We start from the raw sequence: 18,646 nt of genomic DNA, 5'->3' as shown, positions 1-18,646 counted from the left end.
CTTTAACTTGAAGCCCAATCCAGGAGAGGGAGCCCTACACTGCCTGAATAGCTAAGAACCAGAGACTGGATTTCCCAGAGATCTAGGGTGGAACAAAATACAACAGAAAAAAATAAAACGATTCTAATGATATTCTGCTACAATGATATTCTGCTACAATGATATTCTGCTATACTCATCATTGTTGTCTTGCTTAGTCATTATCAGAGAGGCTTCCTTCACCCAGAAGCAAATGGAGGTAGATGCAGAGACCATAAGTCATCCATTATATACAGAGAGCTTGTTTAATTATGAGGTTTTCATCAGGTCCCCTCAGAGACTGGAGAAACCTGGAGAAAATGAGAGGGATGATTGTAGTTGTCAGATGGGTTGAAACACAGGAGAGATCGTAGCCTACTGAATGGTCTAAACCAGTCACATATGGGCATACAAAGACTGAAGCTGTGGCCAGCAAGGGTTTGCACCAGATCCTCTACATATGTCATGTTCTTGGTTTGCAATTTTTGAGACTCTTCATTCAATTGGATTGCCTTTTTTAGCTTTGATATGAGGGTTTTCATCTTGTTTAGTTTTGTCCTATTTGGTAGTTGTCTCTTGGAGACCAGTTCTTTTCTGAAGAGGAAATAGAGGTATACTAGATCTCCAGGACAAGAATTTTGCGGGGACTATGAGGAGTGAAGTTAGGGGAAACTGTGGTTGGGCTGTATTTCATGAGAGAAAAGTCTACTTTCAATTGAAAAATAAAGGAAAAATGTCAAAAGCTATATTCATAAAGCCTCACCAATTTCACTGCTTAAAACATAAGCAGATCAAGGACAATAACAGTGATTGCTAGAGTAAACAGAGAAAAGCCTAAGCAATCTAAACCATGCATAAGATATGACCAACAACTCTCGCAGGCTGAGAGTTGGAGAACAGGCTTCTGCAGGGAAGAGGACTCCATTTTGTTTTCCAACACTAAATGTTCATCTCTGAAAATAGGCATGCAAGTACCATTCTGCAGATTGAAGAGGCTACCCTTCTGTCTTTAGAAATAAGTGGGTGGGGGACGATGTCATACAGGTGAGGCAGGTACAAGATAGAAGGAGGCCTGTCATTTGACGAGAAGGAAGGAAGGGCAGGAGAAAAGTTTGAGGGAAGAGAAGGAAACTGGAACGGAAAGGACAGGAGACTGGAGGAAACTGCAGAGAAGCCGCCTAGAGAACATGGAGGCTGGTGCGTATGTTTAGGTGGGCAATTAGATCTTATCAATTGGATCAGAGGTTATTGTGATGTGTGTTCTTTCCTGTGGTGACTTATGTTTAAAAGAGTGTGTGGCAACAGAGGCATGCATCAACAATTAAGGAAAATAGGTCATAAATTGATCATAACAGGAGTAATGAAATTTGAAAGAAGTGTTTAGAAGTGAAAGTACAGAAGGAGTGATGTAATATTATTAAAATATCAAAACCTAAATAATTTTTAAAAATAATTGAGTGAACACTATTGTAAAGTGGTTAGAAGAGTACAATGTTAAGTATATAATTTGGTGAATACATTTCTAGGATCTATGAAAAATAAAGATGATATTTCTGAAAGGTAAATTAATTAACCTTCATTGCCATCAATTATTTCATGTTCAATCCTGCATGATAATGAATTTTGAGAGCCAAAATTTTTATCTCACATCTTGGTCTTGTCCCTACTTATTCAATACAGTTCTTGAAGTTCTAGCTAGAGCAATCAGACAACAAAAGGAGGTCAAAGGGATACAGATCGGAAAAGAAGAAGTCAAAATATCACTATTTGCAGATGATATGATAGTATATTTAAGTGATCCCAAAAGTTCCACCAGAGAACTACTAAAGCTGATAAACAACTTCAGCAAAATGGCTGGGTATAAAATTAACTCAAATAAATCAGTAGCCTTCCTCTACACAAAAGAGAAACATGCCGAGAAAGAAATTAGGGAAACGACACCCTTCATAATAGACCCAAATAATATAAAGTACCTCGGTGTGACTTTAACAAAGCAAGTAAAAGATTTGTACAATAAGAACTTCAAGACTCTGAAGAAAGAAATTGAAGAAGTCCTCAGAAGATGGAAAGACCTCCCATGCTCATGGATTGGCAGGATTAATATAGTAAAAATGGCCATTTTACCAAAAGCGATCTACAGATTCAATGCAATCCCCATCAAAATACCAATCCAATTCTTCAAAGAGTTAGACAGAACAATTTGCAAATTCATCTGGAATAACAAAAAACCCAGGATAGCTAAAACTATCCTCAACAACAACAGGACTTCAGGGGGAATCACTATCCCTGAACTCAAGCAGTATTACAGAGCAATAGTGATAAAAACTGCATGTTATTGGTACAGAGACAGACAGGTAGACCAATGGAACAGAATTGAAGACCCAGAAATGAACCCATACACCTATGGTCACTTGATTTTTGACAAAGGAGCCAAAACCATCAAATGGAAAAAAGATAGCATCTTCAGCAAATGGTGCTGGTTCAACTGGAGGGCAACATGTAGAAGAATGCAGATCGATCCATGCTTATCACCCTGTACAAAGCTTAAGTCCAAGTGGATCAAGGACCTCCACATCAAACCAGATACACTCAAACTAATAGAAGAAAAACTAGGGAAGCATCTGGAACACATGGGCACTGGAAAAAATTTCCTGAACAAAACACCAATGGCTTATGCTCTAAGATCAAGAATCAACAAATGGGATCTCATAAAACTGCAAAGCTTCTGTAAGGCAAAGGACACTGTGGTTAGGACAAAACGGCAACCAACAGATTGGGAAAAGATCTTTACCAATCCTACAACAGATAGAGGCCTTATAACCAAAGTATACAAAGAACTCAAGAAGTTAGACCGCAGGGAGACAAATAACCCTATTAAAAATGGAGCTAAACAAAGAATTCACAGCTGAGGAATGCCGAATGGCTGAGAAACACCTAAGGAAATGTTCAACCTCTTTAGTCATAAGGGAAATGCAAATCAAAACAACCCTGAGATTTCACCTCACACCAGTGAGAATGGCTAAGATCAAAAACTCAGGTGACAGCAGATGCTGGCGAGGATGGGGAGAAAGAGGAACACTCCTCCATTGTTGGTGGGATTGCAGACTGGTACAACCATTCTGGAAATCAGTCTGGAGGTTCCTCAGAAAATTGGATATTGAACTGCCTGAAGATCCAGCTATACCTCTCTTGGGCATATACCCAAAAGATGCCCCAACATATAAAAAAGTCATGTGCTCCACTATGTTCATCGCAGCCTTATTTATAATAGCCAGAAGCTGGAAAGAACCCAGATGCCCTTCAACAGAGGAATGCATACAGAAAATATGGTACATCTACACAATGGAATATTACTCAGCTATCAAAAACAATGACTTTATGAAATTCGTAGGCAAATGGTCGGAACTGGAAAATATCATCCTGAGTGAGGTAACCTAATCACAGAAAAACACACATGGTATGCACTCATCGATAAGTGGCTACTAGCCCAAATGCTTGAATCCCCTATATGCCTAGAACAAATGAAACTGAAGACAGATGATCAAAATGTGAATGCTTCACTCCTTCTTTAAAAGGGGAACAAGAATACCCTTGGCAGGGAATAGAGAGGCAAAGATTAAAACAGAGACAGAAGGAACACCCATTCAGAGCTGCCCCACATGTGGCCCATGCATATACAGCCATCCAATTACACAAGATGGATGAAGGAAAGAAGGGCAGACCGACAGGAGCCGGATGTAGATCTCTCCCGAGAGACACAGCCAGAATACAGCAAATACAGAGGCATATGCCAGCAGCAAACCACTGAATTGAGAATAAGACCCCCGTTGAAGGAATCAGAGAAAGAACTGGAAGAGCTTGTAGGGGCTCGAGACCACATATGTACAACAATGCCAAGCAACCAGAGCTTCCAGGGACTAAGCCACTCCCTAAAGACTATACATGGACTGACCCTGGACTCTGACCTCATAGGTAGCAATGAATATCCTAGTAAGAGCACCAGAGGAAGGGGAAGCCCTGGGTCCTGCTAAGACTGAACCCCCAGTGAACTAGATTGTTGGGGAGAGGGCGACAAGGGGGGGAGGATGGGGAGGGGAACACCCATAAAGAAGGGGAAGAGGAAGGGGATGTTTGCCCGAAAACCGGGAAAGTGATAACACTCGAAATGTATATAAGAAATACTCAAGTTAATAAAAAAAAGAAAGAAATGTAAATAAGAAATACTCAAGTTAATAAAGACAAAAAAATGGAATACAGGCTTACCCATTGCTCCAAGTTACTCTTTTTCCTTTTTTCATTTGCTTAAGTGTTTTGAAACTGGATTTCATGAACTGTGACACGTATAATGACAATAATTCACAATGGTAGAAGAGAGAGCATTACAGCATGAGACAAATGTGTTCTTCGAAAAGGGTTTCTATCTCAAATTTTAGATGTATTTTGAATAATCAGGATTATTTACCACAATATAATATTCAGTAATGGTTGATTTTATTTTAACAATGTGCCACAATGATCGTTTTTTGTTCAAAGGAGAACCCACTCTGATTTCAACTTAGAACATTCAGGCTTATACAAAGAGAGCAATTGCAAATTATCTGCTTTAAAAATGATTTGTAGAGTTCTTAGAATGCTACATGTATGTCATTTTTAACATTTTTCAGATTGCAAATATTCACAAAAAACTTCAGTGGCCAGGAACTTTGTGAATTATAGTGAAAAAAATTGTCAAAAATGTGTGAGTTGGAAAATTTGTTCATTATTTTCTAGCTTAATGTTGGCTAAATACCTAATATACATATACAGTTTCATGTTCAATACCTACTGGAGCCCTCACAGTAACCCTGGACATCCTGAAATTGCTTTAATCACTTAATAAAGGAGGAAATTAGAGACCAGAAATTCTAAAGGACTTGCCAAGTGTCGTGCAGCTAGTAAGTAGCAGAACTGGACTTGGAGGCTAAGCTCTCCAGCTGCCAGAACCTACAGCTACTTCTGCTCTTTGCCGAGGACATGAACGTCAGAAGCCAAGTAAGAATTGACCTTTCAGAAAATAAAATAACTAAAGGTTCAAACAAGGTTAAAGATAAAATCCATGTTATCCTTTTTTCCTCTCCAAAATACATAGAGAGAATTTAATGACTTAAAGGAAGATGAAAATTTTTGGCTCAGTGTTTAAAACTTCATTGAGGAGAACATGGGAGAGCTCATGGCTGCAGAAACATGTGGGTGGGACTCCTCACGCTAAAATGGTTGTAAAGTGGACATGAACATACAGATGCTCACCTGATGTTTTTTCATCTTCCTTTTATATTTAGCCTAGAACCAAAGCCCATGGGATGATGTTGTATTCATTGCAGCTGGATCTTCTTTGATGGTGCTTTCTGGAAGAACATCCACAAGCACCCTCACATATATGGCTAAGTTGGTTCTAGAAACAGGAAATCTAACAGTGATGATTTACTGCAGAATGGGTTTCCTCCGCATCAGGAAAGTTCTGTGCTTTGAATGCTCACACCTCAGAGACTTAACTTAGTTACTCGCTAGCCTCTTCAGCACTTTTGACATGATGCCTTGATCAAGCTGGTCGGAAACAAGAGAAGCAAAGCCTCCTCAAAGCTGTGAAGTTTTGATAAAACCCTTCTTTCAACACTAAGGTTCATAGTTTTTACTGTTCTAAATTATGGTATTATGTCATTTGAATTTTCTGACTTCAATACCATATAAACATTGTCTCATCTTGGCTATGTTGTTTATCCCTATATATTACTATACAAACAAAAATTGTAGCTTAAATGTCACTTTGCATTATACATTTTGGATGAAAATGTTCTTTAATAGGTACAAAGGAAAGCTACATTCTAAATATTCTATAAATGTAAGATATTTCTATGATCAGTATCTTTTATGCTTTTGTATGTACTATATCATGATATATAAAACTAAGAAATGAATTATATTTCATGGTGTATGTTTTCTCCAGCGAGATGTGGGGCAGTAGAGGGTAGCCCACAGAGCATGGTTGGGGTGGGGCTGCTTGCTACCAAAATCAAGCTTTGGCCTAATTATCTCCACAGAGACAAAAGCCGTGGATGTTAAAGCCAGTTAAGCATCTGTTTCCCTGCCAGAGAATTGGTTTCTCATAGATCATATGACAGCATTCCGTTCATCTATCTGATAGACTTAGATGGTCCATGCTTCCCTCCCCAACCACACACACACTACAACACTTTTTCTCTTACCTTTTCCTGGCCTTCCCCTGAATCCTAGTTATATAATCTAGCCCCTTTATTTCAATAAACAGTTGTCCTCGAGCACAGGCTCTACTGGTCCTTTATATAACGTTACTCACAGTTTCCCAGTTCCTCTGCAACTTAAGACTACGAGTGTTCTCTCAATCGACAACAAGATCAGGGGACTCACTGTGGTTCTTGTATTTTTACATTTAACTAGAGAACTTAGATTTAAGATATTTGCCTGAAATTAGTTGGTTTCCTAAAAGTAGTGCCTGACATAATTATTAAAAATTTAGGTTGACTAATTGAACATTAGTATTCAAGTGTGATACAATTTTGTCTACCATCAGTATATCTCAAATTTTCATACCTAGGTATATAAACCATAAATATAATTTTGTGTGGCACAAAATTAGCAAAAAGACACATGGTTTGCTCTTTATAATTTAGGTAGGCCTTGAAGTATTCAGATAAACATCCTATAGAATTATAATAAGGGGGGCAGTGGAAACTGATAACATTTCATATTTTATCCTTTCATTCCACAGAGTCTCCGGGTGCCCAAGGCATCAGGAACAAATTGCAGTGCTTTCTCCTTTGCTCTTGAAGTATTTTATGATGAGAGATCAGTCTCAGCAGAATGCCCAGGGCAACTTTAAAGGGGGAAAAAGTACAAAATACACTGCTTAAGGAGTTCAAAAGTCATGCTATCTATATTCTCATGTGGTCAAGAGACATGATAAAATAAATGTATAGCAATCTCAATGTTCCTTCAAATGTTTTCTTTTCTTATTATTAAAGCATTCTGTTGGAAAATAGAGAAAGTGATGTTTTCACATATTCTGGTTTCACATACATATTTGCACATAAGTGATATCTAATGATTAAGACAAATTATATATTAAATTTATACTAGTACCAATAATATTTAAAAAGTTCTATTTTAAGGGATTTTAGCTTCTGACAGGTATCATTTAAATTTTTTTCAGTCTTGGTCCTGCACTCTATCTAGCATCACTATCATATATACATCATAATTATGTATTCTTTTCTATACAGAGGAAAATTAAGGCTTCAGAAAACTTGGATCTTAGCCAGTTGTACAGATCAGTAAGTGAAGAGTCTGGCATGAAACTTGAGTTAGACATCCAACTGCATTTTTTCCACCAAAGCAGAAATGTGATCTTCTCAACTCAGAGATCTATTAGATACATTTCTTGCAAATATTAAAAGAATCAAATTCATGTTTTTCCAAGATAATGATATTTTAACTATTAACTGAGTAGGTTTTGTTGTGTGACTGAGGGCTTTTTAATTTTTTAAATTACTTTCTTTCTTTTTGAGATTATAAGTTTATCATACACCTTTTTTCTTTCATTTGTTAATGAATTGCCATATAGCATTCCTGTTTCTCTTTAAATTCACAATGTCTTTTTTCATCAATTGTTGTTACATGCATATACGTATGTGTATGCATATATACACATATATTTTTGTTTAAACACAGGGTATCGAGTAACCAATTAGCATGTTCTGCATTAAGAAACAAAGTGTCTAACATTCTCATCATTCCCTCATTGTCTGGAATTTTTATGTAGAGTTGAGACATCCTGACCTTTTTTCTATCTCGTTTAGCAGGTCTATTGTTGTCCTTATGGATGATATTCATCATGCCCTGCTGGTAAGACTATGCATTTAGCTTATGATATTAGCAGGAGATGCAATCTCATGGTAAACTCTCTGCTTCTCAGGTACTTGCAGATTTTTTTTTGTTGTCTTTTCCACACTGTGCTTGAGTCATAGACTAAGAGTTGTTTTGTAGATGAGTCCAGTAGGGCTGGGATCTATATCTCTGCATTTGGATTAGCTGTGGCTCTCCATAATGGCCTCTGGTGTTCACAAAAGAAATTTCTTTGATGACAGATAGGGACTCCACTTTCCTCTGTATATAATGATATATATATATATATATATATATATATATATATATATATATATATATATATATAATGTTGTTTGTCAGTAGGTTGGGTCGGCAAAATTGTAGTCATAAGATCTACATCAGGACCATAAGTAATGAATAAATAAATGTAAATAATATAGGAATAATCACCTGAACAGATGTCAATATAAGAAAACATTTCCAAAGTATGGTACATTAATAAATGTCTTTTGAGTTGTTTTATAATACTCTTTGACCTGTCATCATTTGCTTTATTACCGAGTCATGAACACATGGCTCCAGATGCATATGTAGCAGAGGATGGCCTTATCTGGCATCATGGGAGGGGAAGTTCTTGCTCTTGTGAAGGCTGGATGCCACAGCATAGGGGAACAGTAGAGTGATGAGGCAAGCATAGGTTGGTGGAATGTGGGTCACCCTCATAAAAGTAAAGGGAAGGGAGGATAGGGGTTTGTGAAGAAGAAACCAAGAAGGAGGATAACATTTGAAATGGAAATAAATAAAATAACCAATAAAAGTATACATAGTTATTGCCTTCATTTCTAATTCAATCACCATTAACATACTGTAGACTTTATAAACAGTTTGGAATACTTTTGTGTATTCATAAATTCTGGTGATTATATCATTGTTTTATAATCATGTATGATAATTTAAGAAAATTCTGTATTGACATATTATAGATATGTTAAGCAAATTAAATATATTTTATGTATGCAAATTATTTTAAAGGTAAATATATAGTATGCTAAAATATAATTTACAATATAAGTGCCTCTGTGGAAATTATATTAAAATGATTTTCAGAACTGTTTTGTTTTGTTCCAGAAGATTGAAAGTCTGAACTATGTTGAAAGTGACTGAAAGCCACTACTAGTGGCTATAGTTCAAACTCCTCCCTTTTCTGTGTTAATTGTTCTTGCCAGAAACATTAGCATTCTTTGTCTGATATGCATCATTATTGATATATGCAAGCCTCTTTATTGTGTGCTTTTATATTTTTCCTTCAATGTCTATGTTCCAATTCTCAACTATCATATGCAGGATGACCATTAACCTCAGAACTCATTTTATATTCCTTTTATAAAGTGTTGCATATTCTTAGATAATATAACTATTTTAGAGGAAGTCAATCCAACTGAGGACATTCATTAACAACAAATATTTAGATCAGAGTTCAGGGTCTTTTCATAGTGAAATAATTCTTAGAAGAGACTTATTAAATTCTCTTAGAAGAGAAAATATTAAATGTCTTTAGTAAATAAATTAAATTAATACAACAACAAATGAACTTATATGGGTAATAACAAAATACATTCTATAGTACTAGAAACATTTAAGGATAATATATATACATATATTTAATATATAAGTATATATATTATCCTTAAATGTTTCTATATATATATGTATATATATATTCAATCACATAGAGTTTCTAACCTAGCAGACCTATCTATGTAAGGTATAAGGATTCATGCTTTTGAAAGTTCTAGAATCTAGTTCTGAATTTTTCCTGCCTTCAATACCTGACTCTTGTTCTATATTATGAAAAGTATAGAAAATTGTTTAATATTTACTTGGCTCATGCACTTAAGAAAATGACCATGAAAAGCAATGATAAACTAAAAATATCTGTTGATATTTAGGTAGATATATAACTAAAACACAGAAAAGCAGATAACAAAATCCATTTTTGAATCAGTTATAATAGCCCTAGTAGAATGGCTTTAAATATGATTATATTTTAAGTACATTCTCACTAGAACCCTTAATAAATAGAACTACTGAACTAGATTCTTCCTAACTATAATTAAGTATATGAAGGAGAGCTTCATCTTAAATAAAAAGAATGTGGTTGGTGCGTATATAGGAAAAGCACTACCATTAGATTTCATCGGTTTATTAAAAAAGTTATATTCTCTAACCAAAAATGTAGATGTGAATATACTACTGATGCAAGATGAAAATTTAAATAAAGACATTCCTACTACACAAAATATGACTAATGTGCCTTCCCAAATGTGAGTTGAATGAAGATTAAAAACTAGTGGCCAGCAAAAGTGGACAAAAAAAATTCTGTAAGCCCTCAAAACTACTCAAACATCTATTCCATACTGAGAAAAGCTGGGAACAGAGGTGGTATTTACCAGAGATGAGCAAATACATTCCTTGCCCAGGGCCAAGTTGTCACACTGAAAACATAAATATTAGCAACATTTTATGTACTGAGCAGATATATACTTATTTATACGTGTGTGTGTGTGTTTGTGTGTGTGTGTGTGTGTGTGTGTGTGTAGAGATATTCAATGTGTATATGTAATAACAATTAATGAAATAAAAATCTCATGATTTGGAAGAGAACGAGATGAGGTTTATGAGAGTATTTGAAAAAAAGTAAAACTAAGAGAGTTATGCAATTACATTAGAATCTTGAAGAAGAATGGGAGAAAGAAGCAAGGCTCAAATTTAGAAAATAGCTTGTTGTATCTAATGTTAATTCTAAGGTTGTTATTTAACAAAACATGCAGTTGCCACCTTCAATTTCTTCCTACATATTTCCACAAAATTATTAAAAAAATGACCGACTACAATATATTAACAATTAATGGGCCCAGATGAAACATAGCCTATTATACATTAAAATGTTTCTTCAATTTAACATAGATCTAACAATCCTTAAAATTAAAGTTAATTTGAAAAAAATGCAATCAATAACAGGATTCTCCCAGTTTTTTGTTTGTTTTACTTTTTAATTGTAGGAAGCTTCTTGATATATTTAGAATCATAGAAAATAAATTCTGAAAATCTGTGGAAGTTTCCATACAACTGACAATGCACTCAATCTTGAATTCTGTAGAGTTCCTGACAGCAGAATTGTAGAGAGATCTATACTCGGTAGGCCAATGAGTCAAATACAAGGGCTGGGCACTGTTCTCTTGCTGTGAACAACAATAACTGAGGTTCATGACTAACTTGCTCAGTTCCCGAAGGGTGCATTGGAAATTGAGATAAACGGTTCAGTGTCCTGAAAAATATATCAATAAAAAGAGACTTGTTAAAAAAAACTAGGTGGTAATTGAGTTATTTATATACAAAGGGATATTATATGCAATTATACAATTAGATTATGATTAGCATTCAAAAGAATATTAATCATTTGGAGAAATAGATAATATCAAATATTTGAATTAGTATTACCCAAGTCTGATATAACTAAATCATGAATGAATTTATAATCAATTTAAATATAAAGATGATATAGAATATTTACAGTTTGGAAAGAATTATTGCAAATACCTAGTAAACATTATTTACTGTGAGATGTCAACTAGTATATTTAATGCATTAGTACAAATAGCAGAAATCTTTTGATCGCAATCTAAATAGGTATACAGTTTATTTGGGCTTCTGAAGATGTTTTCTATGGTGTTTCATTATGATTTTTCTCAATATATTTTGTCATATGTAAATATTCTCTGCAAAAAACATTCATATAAGTATTTTATTGTCTATTACACTACATGTGGTTAACTTTCATGTATAAAATGAATGTGATATTCAACATACCATGTGATAGCCCATCACATTGTTGCAATTTGGGAGATTAAAATCAGTTTAGACTTATCAGTTTCCACATCCATCACTGTTTTATGTTGAAAATAGTATTCTGTAGTCATTTAAAATGACACCGTTCAGTGTACTACACAGTCTACAAAACTCCTGACTCTAATCAATTTTCTGGGCTACTGCTTTATTTCTGTGAAGAGGCAACAAAGCAGAGGCAACTGTTTAAGAGATCTTTTATTTAAGGGCTTGCATGTACCTTCCAAATCTGAGTTCATTATCATCATGGTGGGGAGCTTGTGATGATATGCATGTAGTCATGGTTCTGGAAAAGTAGATGACAGCATTACATGCAGATCCACAGACAGTAAGAGGAAAAGCTGTGCAAGTGGCCTCTGGACTCTCAGAGTCAGTCGCAGTGATATACCTCCTCCCAAAAGGACACATCCTAATCCTTCCCAAACTGTTCATCATCTAGGAACTAAGGGTGCAAATGTATGATCCAATGGTGTCAATCTCATGCAAACTGTCATACTTAACTGTAGAATGGTGTTATTGACAGAAGTCACCACCTGCAACACTTGTACTCCCTAATGTGAAGCAATCACTACTTGATTCTACATTCATTGGTTTAATATTTAATGTTTTGCCTGTAACTCAGAATATGTGCTTTTGTATATTAATGTCTGCTTTTCCTTACATAACATACAGATCTATAGTTTTCCTTGCAAGTCTATGGAAATAGGATGATATACATGGTCTCTAGTATAATTTTTCACTTGTGTTTTTAATGTTTGAAGCTACATGTGATGATTAAAAATAATTCTATTGCTTAGTTCTGTTATAATTAAACAAATCGGGATTAAATGATAATTCTGCTCAGAATATTGAATTCAAACTTTAAGTTAAATAGCAGATTGAAAGGTCTTGTCCAGGTTCTTTTTATGTTTTTATGTGTTCCATTTGTTTCACTTTATGCTCTACCAGAAACATGTTTGGCAAGTTCAGCATCTTTTGACTCATGAGAGAAAATATTTTCATCAGAAAATTCTTTCTTGTAGAATGACAATAGTCAAAAAAGGAGGAACAAGAAAAAGAAAACCCACTAAGAATGCTACAAATCAATATTTTGAAAATAGCAAGAACTCAACTTTTAGAAAATAATATGCAAATTTTTAAAAAGTATTTTCAAAATCTATAAGCAGCAATTAAATGTGGGAACTTTGGTTCAAGACAGAATTAAAATTAGTTAATAATGAACTGAAAACTGCAGTCCCATCAGCCTACAAACTGCAGAGGTTTGGGGTGGAGGTAGTATATACCTTAAAGTATGGGAGCCGATTCTGCCATGGGACATATGGATTGTACGTAACAATGGAGGTAGAAACCAGGAAGGAAAGACCCAATGCTTGTGCTTCTGGGGTTTATTTAATTTTGAGAAACCAAATATAAAGTCTTCACAAAAAAATTAACAGTGTGTAGCTGAAACCATAAAAATCACAGAAACAGATAGTAAAACTACTCTAAATATTCCTGTGCAACTTAATAAAATCATTAAAAATTGCTTGGTTGTATAGTTATTTTATCAAAGTATATTCATGAGTACATTATAAAGTGTAGTAACAAATAAAAAAGCATTGACATATTAAAAGTAGTTATATTTTGAAAAATTTTTGTGATTGAACATCAAATGTTACCATCAGATAAACATCATTTACCAGATATGTGTTGCCAAGCAATGTGAAAAAAATAATAGAACTTCTCCAATTAAATAAACAACCCATAAGGTAAATGAAGAAAAACACCATAATCTTAACATGGATAAATACACTAATAGCAGAATATAAATACAATACTAAAGCACTAACAACGATGGGTGTGAAAGATTCCTAACATTAAAACTGAACTTAACTGATAGCAGGAAAGAAACTACTATGCAAATAGTCAGTCATGAAAAGAAACATGCAAATAACATTGCATGAGCTGATAAGGTCATATTTGTGAATACGTGTGTACATATGCTTAAAAGAACAATCAGAGAAATAAGAGGTTATGATTTTAAAGGAGAGTTGGCCAGGTTTGGTGAGGATTTGGAAGGAGGGAACGTTTGGAAAACAAAGGGAGTGAGTTTAGAGCTCTAGAAATGATGGACCTTGGAGAATGGATTCCATCATGAGATGATTAAAGTCTCCTGCAGAGTGTGAAAGCTTCAGTCCTGCTTTGGAGGGGGAACAAAACAATCAAAAGAGGTAGATGGAGGGAGGTGGGGGCAGGGTCAGGTGTGGAAGGAGACAAGGGAGAAGTACAGAGGGTCAGGAACCTGAGCAGAGATGTGTAGTGATAGAGGAGGAGGAAATGGAGGTAGCCACCAGAAAGTCCCAGGTGACAGGAAATAACAGGCTTCCAGGACCCAACAGGGATGACAATAACTAAAACACCCAGCAAAAGGAAGAGAGAACCTGTAGAGACGTATCCAGAGGCTAGGAATGGCCTCTGATTGAGGGATGAGAGCACCCAACCATCTCAAAAATATTAACCCAGAATTGCTCCTGTGAAAAGGAAACAAAGGGCCAAAAGTGGAGCAGAGACTGAAGGAAAGGCCATGCAGAGACTGCCCCACCTAGTGATCCATCCCATATGCAGACACCAAACCCAGGCACTATTGCTGATGCCGACAAGTGCTTGCTGACAGGAGCCTGGTATAGCTGTCCCCTGAGAGGCTTTGCCAGAGCCTAACCAATACATATAGGGATGCTTGCAGCCAACCATAGGATGAGCACCAGGTCTCCAATGGAGGAGTGAGAGAAAGGACTGAAGGAGCTGAAGGGGTTTGCAACTCCATAGGAAGAACAAGAATATTAACCAACCAACCAAAGAGTAGACTTGGAGAGAACCATGGGTCCAGCTGCATATGTTGCAGAGGATGGCTTATCTGGCATCAGTGAGAGGGGAGGCCATTGTTCCTGTGTAGGCTTGATGTTCCAGAGTGAGGGAATGCTAGGGAGGTGAGGCAGGTGTAGGAGTGGTGGTGCTGGGGGAGCACCCTCATAAAAGCAGGGGGAAGGGGATGGGATAGGCTGTTTGCTGTGGGAAAACTGGCAAGAAGGATAACATTTGAAATGTAAATAAATAAAATAACCAATAAAACAAACAAACAAAAAATTAAGGATCAAAACTGAAAAAAAAATGGCCACAGCTTAACCAGTGAAGCCACGAGAGGAGATAAACCCGAAGGAGCTATGTCATGCCTTACCTAGGGTCCAACTGGTTATTCAATTTCTTATTAATAACATTGGTCAATATAGGTGTATCTTATATGTGATGATATGGCATATAGAGTATATTATAAATATGGCTTTCATATCTACTTGTAGAGAACAAGAAATTAAGTACCTTACTTTAAAAATCATTTCTTTGGTGATACTGATGATCAAACCAAGGACAGACACATGATCATCAAGTTCTCTTTTACAGAGATATATAGCCAGCCCCAGCCGCTCACTTTACTGAGTTTCTTACTTTATTGCACTGATCTGTAGCTAAAGCCTTGAAGTCTCTGAGGTATGCCTGTGCTTATGTGCAGTAAATTTACTTGCTAGCACATTGACATGCATTCATAGGGAATTTATTCTACTACAATATTGAGAGAGGTGAAATACCCTTAGGTGACAAGGCATTCTTATTAACATCATAATCATCATAAGTATATAGAAGGAGCTCTATCCTATACATATATTAGATTGTGGTATGTGAAGACATAATTTTTCTGTGTATGTCTTATAAAGGAATACACATCGAATCTAAATTCTAGTCTTTTATGTGTATATTTTAACAAATCCGGACAAGATAAGCAGGAGAAGCAAAACTACAGTTTTTCTAGTAGTTTCATTTAACTGTGCAATCCTAAAGCATTAAACATTAATTTTATAGTGCTTTATTCCACATATTACATAGCTAAAATTTACATAGACATAATTTCAAGAGCCCATATACAGGAAGATTTTACAACAATACTTTGCTTGCTTTTATACAAACTATGGTTTACAGGTTTATAACGAGAACTTTTAATAATTAAGATGCATTATGGCTTGAATACCTATATACTTAACTAATAATTAATTAATTCTGAAGCTCTTTAGTCTTAGTATGCTACAAACGGATAATAAAAAATAACTGACTTCATCATTTTTGGCCAATACATTTCACTGGCTCTGCAAAGCAATCTTCTTTAAACAAGTCTCCTACCGGATTTTACACAACATATAATCTTTTATGAACTTTCTTATGACCAAAAAAAGTGTATTTGTTCCCTAAGTGGTAAACAGTATGTAGGTGCACTGATTTGCCCTTTGATGTGAGCATCATTATGCATTTTTTCCTCAAAGCAACCAATGAATCCAAATGTATCTCAAATCTTGGTCCTATATCATTCCCTTCTATAAATTAGAAGCTGGAAATACTCTCTTTACTTAAGCATAACTAAAAAAAATCCATTAATGAGGTTGTTTTCTTAGTCTGAGTTCCCTGAAACTAGGCCCCAAGGAAAACTACTGTCTGCCATAGTTTATTTTTAATGTTATATAAGGAAACAGAAATGTAGGGCAGGAGAGATAAACAGATATTCAAGCAAGGTTAGTTTTAAAAAATGTGACTGCTAAGGCAGTGATCCTTCCTTACAGGAAGGATCTATTTAATAATTTTTATGAATTGTTCACTGAGGAACAAAAGAAAGAATCAATTTTCCATTGGTCTTCATCACGTACTCATTGGTGTTCTCACACCCCTTCATTTTCAGGATTTGCATTGGTACATCAGTACAAAGAGGGTGATGTTAGAGACCTATTAAAATGAACCCACTACAGGAGTGAAGTATGGTTCAGTAAAGCTCTTTCCAATCAGTGTTTCTTACAATGAAGTGCAATGGTTTGTAAACCCACTCACAAATCAGTGTAAAGAAGTGCAAAAAAGTTTTAAACAAGCGTGTGCATGTGTGTGTGTGTGTTCCTCTTTGTATATGTATATGTTTGTGTGCATATTTGTATTTATTTTCTGAAGCAGATAATTTACAAAGTGACCTTGAAAAAATTAAGGAATAAGAGTGAGGGAATCCATTTGTCTAGCATGATTAGTGGCTTGAAATTGATCTCTAATACTTCAGTGAGAGAATGGATGAAAGGGGAAAGTGAGAGGCAGACAGGGAAGGAGGAGCTAGTCTTTTGAATAATGTTCAGTGTTTTTTCATGTTAGGACAAATTTTAGTCAAATTTCCTTCATGCACCCTTTCTTGATCACTCAAAAAAATCAGATAGGTATTTTATTGAAACTCGATATCATAGTACACTAATGATATGGATCTCTGAAAACCCAGAGTTGGGATGAGTACCTTTATATTCATATTAAAAGAGAATTACTTATTTTCATTATAATAAGTAATAAAAGGTGGACAGTAAGTTAGTTAATTTCTGGGGCTTGGCTAATGTTTTTTATAATTTCTCTTCTCATCCTCATGAAATTTATCGGAAAAAAAAGGTTCAGAAGAAATGTTTGTAGGTCAATTTCAGCATCTCAAATATCCTGGCCATTTAGAGTTAATGTGCACCATTATATTCAGCTTTAAATTTATTACTGAAAAATTTAAATTTCATTAAAGCTGTGCTCTCAGCTTTTCATAGTCTGATAGGAGCTGCTGATCTCCAAAAAACTTCTGAGTCGTAAACTTCACAAATGTGAGATGAGATTGGCTTTAAATCTACCGTAAGACTCACATTCTATTTAACTTCTATTTTGATTTTTTGGAAGAAAGAGCCTGAGACCCGTACTACTTCATGCTCTTGGATGGTAATTTCAAATAATAATTATAAATAGATGGATGCTAAATTTATGCTCATTCTATGCCTTTTTCATTTGAAAGCCATACTCTACCTTTAGTGTATCCTTCAATTCAAATTATATGATTGAATAGTTGAAGCTGAAGCTTTATTTTAATAGTGTCACCCCCATCCGTCTGCCAACAGATCAACATTAAAACTTATATTCTACTTCTGTCAGGTTCCGTCCTGATCGAGGGGGAAGGTGGGTACTGCTATCTATGCAGAGAGCTTTTGACATTTAAAGTAATTGAAGCAAATGAATATGATTTTTTTCTAATGTTTCATACATATTACCTTTCTTTAAAACCCAAACTGCATATATAGTGAGAAGCTTAAACCTTTTGTGAATATCAATTTAAGATCAGAGTGGGAGTGTAGCAAGTGGAAAAATAAAAATAAATTTGACTGAAATTGCTGACCTTTGAATTACACAAAAATTAAATGACACTTAAATTTCAGGCCAAACAGAAAGTATTTTTTTCTATTCCTTCAGCTGCCTTAATTTACTCAAGCAATTAAATGAAAAAGAGAAATGACAATCTTCCAATAATAAATCGTGAATATTTTATTCAGTGTGTGTGGGTAAGTGTGGATGTGGGTGTTTGCTACTTGAGTTTTCAAGGTTAAACCAGGATAACTGACTAATAATGAGATTTTTAAAAGCAAAGAATTTAGAAATAATCAGGCTACAGTTAGACAGAAAATCCTAGATCCCAAGTTCTATTATATCCTTCTTGGTTTAATTATTAATACATTTAAAGTGTTTAAGAAATTGCTGTGTTATAACTTCTCTGCAAATATTTATTTGATAATTCTATATCATTAAATCTTTAAGTTATTAATTTATACATATGCACAATGTGGTTATTTTGTGACTTTCAGATTAAGGCAGATCTTGGAAATTCAAAGATTAAAGATAAAAGACATTATATTAATATTAGTAATCACAGGTTAGAGATGAGATTGGTCTATAAATACTTGTTACAAATGAT

The sequence above is a fragment of the Rattus norvegicus genome, chromosome 11, assembly GCF_036323735.1.
Source record: "Rattus norvegicus strain BN/NHsdMcwi chromosome 11, GRCr8, whole genome shotgun sequence".
In the NCBI taxonomy this organism is placed as follows: Eukaryota; Metazoa; Chordata; class Mammalia; order Rodentia; family Muridae; genus Rattus; species Rattus norvegicus.
The sequence above is the reverse complement of the archived record's forward strand: the minus strand, read 5'-3'. Positions refer to the sequence as shown.